The sequence below is a fragment of the Phyllostomus discolor genome, chromosome 3 (genome assembly GCF_004126475.2).
Source record: "Phyllostomus discolor isolate MPI-MPIP mPhyDis1 chromosome 3, mPhyDis1.pri.v3, whole genome shotgun sequence".
NCBI classification, from domain to species: domain Eukaryota; kingdom Metazoa; phylum Chordata; class Mammalia; order Chiroptera; family Phyllostomidae; genus Phyllostomus; species Phyllostomus discolor.
Genome location: NC_040905.2, coordinates 10,143,757 through 10,146,898, shown reverse-complemented (window position 1 = coordinate 10,146,898; position 3,142 = coordinate 10,143,757).

Here is a 3,142-nt window from a genome sequence, read left to right as displayed (position 1 = left end):
TCAAAATTCAAACCTTGTGCGGACTGGTGAAAACCCCGTGGCCCCCGGTGCAATGCCCGCGGTGCCGGAGCCAGGCCCTGCCCCCCACCCCCCCGCCCTCCGCCCCCGGCTCCTGGACCATGCAGGGGCCGCCTGCCTTTGCGGGTCGCACTGTTCCTTCCACCTGGAATGTCTGTCCCTCATCCCAGCTCCACCCTTTGTCCCCGTCCACCTGACAGATTCCTGCTCATACTCAAGGCCGGGCTCAAATGTCATGTTCTCTCGCCAGGTTTAGCAAATTAAGATGCAGGCTGCCCAGCCGGATTTCAGATAAACAATGAGTAATCACTTGGGTAGAAGTCTGTCCCAAAGAGCGCGTCTCCTCAGTTTTGTGTGAGACAGAGCGACAGGAGGGAACGGGGCGTGTTTATGGGGGTGTTGGGTTGTCTGGCGCCCCTCCTCTGCCACTGCCCCGGCCCCTCTTCCGTTCAGCGTCTCCTCCCACCTGCCAGGGCCGTCCAGCGCACCCTCTGCACCTGTCACCACGCGGCCTCCACCCCGCTGGCGTCATTGGTGCCCTCACCTGCCACGGGCGGGATGTGGCAATGCCTCCGTGGTCACATGTGAGTAAGTGGTGCTTTCCCTTTATTTCCCTCACTATCTAGTTACCCTCGGGGATGACTTGGCAACATTCGGTTTTGATTTCACTCAGGATGTGGTGTCATGAGACAGAAGTCAAGTTAACTCCTGCGTGGGGTGACGGTCGCACTTCTCTTCACCCAGCGGTGTCCCAAGAAGACATCCTGGGCTCCAACGGCTCATTACCTGATGGAGGGACGCCAGAGCCCCAGTCCGTGGCTGCCGCCAGTGCTCCCTCCCTGCCGTGGTCCTGAGAAGCCACGTGGGACAGTGTGGGCCCCAGGCTCCCTCCTCCCTGTCATTCTCAGTCAAATAGCAACTCAGCAGTGGCTCAAGCAGGTCCCTGCATGGGAAGGGTGTCAGGAGCCTTTCTGTTTTTGAGACTTAGCTCAGAAAATGCTGACTCTCCACCTTTACCCTGGGTCGATTCTTTTTAAAGTTCTTTTAAACCTTTACTCCACTCAGCACTGGCTACCCTGGAAGAAACCGGCCCCAGAAGATCTCCTGGCGCGGTCCACGTGAGACTGGCAGCCCCTGCGTCTGGGCTCCAGGCTCGGTGCTCTGACACCATGCCGGGTGCAAGGGCAGGATTCAGAGCTAGAAGCCCGAGGAAGGCAGCATCCCCCCGGGGACCAGTGCGAGGGGCACTCGGTCCCTGGGGACAGTGGACCAGCCAAAGTCCTGGCTGTTCGAAGCCGTTGGAGCCTGGTGGGGTCTCCCAGGAAGCATGGCGGAAGTGCCCTTTCCAATTGCTAAGAATTCCCCAGCTTTCAACACATCCTCCCCCTCTCTGGAGGAATTCCTTCTGCAGTCTCCTTTGGGAAGTGAGATTCCCCACGCTGACCACGGGTTAACCACGCTGAGCAAGAAACCACAGAGCCCCAGTGGTGTGTGTGCGGGAGGTGTCCTTCCCGTGGGAGCTGCCCGGTAGGTTCTGCCTCTCACTGATTTCTAGCTCCATCCCCTTCATCCCAATGCTTAAAGGAGCAGGGAATATGGCCCAAAAGTAGTTCCCAGGGACAGTTAACAGGTGTCAGGAGAAAGAAAACAGAAGCACAGTGGGTGGTTTCATGGGACCACCCACCTGGGGCATGCTGTGTGTCACAATCCCCCCACCCCCACGACTGTCATGTAGGTGGTTAGTCTGATACATGCTCCGAGAAGCTCCACACTTCTCTTTTTAATTTAAAAAAAACATTGTTTGATCTTATTTAACTCAAAGTTTTCCAAACTTAGGGGAAGGGAGCGAGAAAGAGAAGGAGAGAAACATCAGTGTGTGAGAGATACATCGATTGGTTGCCTCTCACATGCACGCCCCCCACTGGGGACCCCGCCCACAACCCAGCCATGTGCCCTGACGGGAAATCAAAGGGGCAACCTTTCAGTTGGCTGGCCGGTGCTCAGTCCACTGAGCCACACCAGCTGGGGCCCTTTTTGGATTCTTTATAGCACTTACTATCACTTTTTTGTATAGTTCCTCCTCTATTCAAATGACACATCAACTCCACTTTTGGATGGCTGGTGCCTTGAACAGTGTGGGCACCCTTAAGTATCTGTGTTGAACAAAGGAAGGTTTTTCCTCCTTGGGTAGTGATTGGCTGTGGAGAGTTGATAGACAAGGCCACTGACCAACCAGCAGGCTGAAGCTGTGAGGCCGCGGGGATGGCCTTGTAGCCCTCCTGGATGCTCCTGCCTGGCTGCCTGGCCCAGTGGTAGTCCCTGGACACGGGAGGAAGTACAGAAGTACAGAGAGCAATAGAAATGAGTCTTTATTTGTAAAAAGTTACAAAATGATATTGTACAAAAATAAAGTCTGTAGAGAACTTTGGTTGAATAACACAAACGACCAAGACAGATCAGAGAAGTCAGAACTTCCAAAGAAGGGCACTCCTTACTGCATCAGGTGGTAATCGCAATGATAAAGAAAAATCACAAACTTTACCCTTTTGCGGATTTGGTGGAGCGATTTGTCTCGGTGAAGACCTGCCTGTGGTGCGCAGGTGATGCTGGGAACCAGTCGTCAACACCCACAGAACCGGTGAGCCCTCCCTCTGGGCGGGGACTCTCTATGGGGAGCTGGGGGCTGACCGAGTTGTCACCCGGGGACACCGGCCACCAAACCTGCCAGGAGTCTCTGAATCAGACAGATGATCCTGGGGCGGCATCAGGTTGTGCCACCTGAACCACCAGACGGCTGGGCCTGCCACTGTGCTGGGGGGGGGCTGCTCCTCAGCAAGGTCCCCTCACTTCCGGCCCCAGCAGAGGGGGAGGGGAGGCCCTGTTCCTGTGCTTCCCAGCCGTGCAAGGGGAGCAGGAAGGGCAGAAAGGGGAAGGGTGAGCGAGAACTGGGGTGTTTCGGGGCTGGAGGGAGGAGATGCCTGGTAACTGCTGCCTCTCTGTTACTTAGTCAAAATAACACTGATTGGAGGGAGGCCAGTAAGCCTCGCTAAGCCTGCCCTACGTTGGGACCAGTAACCACGGAGGCGCAACGGGCTCTGTTGTAGGGCGCAGCGCGCCCGCGGCC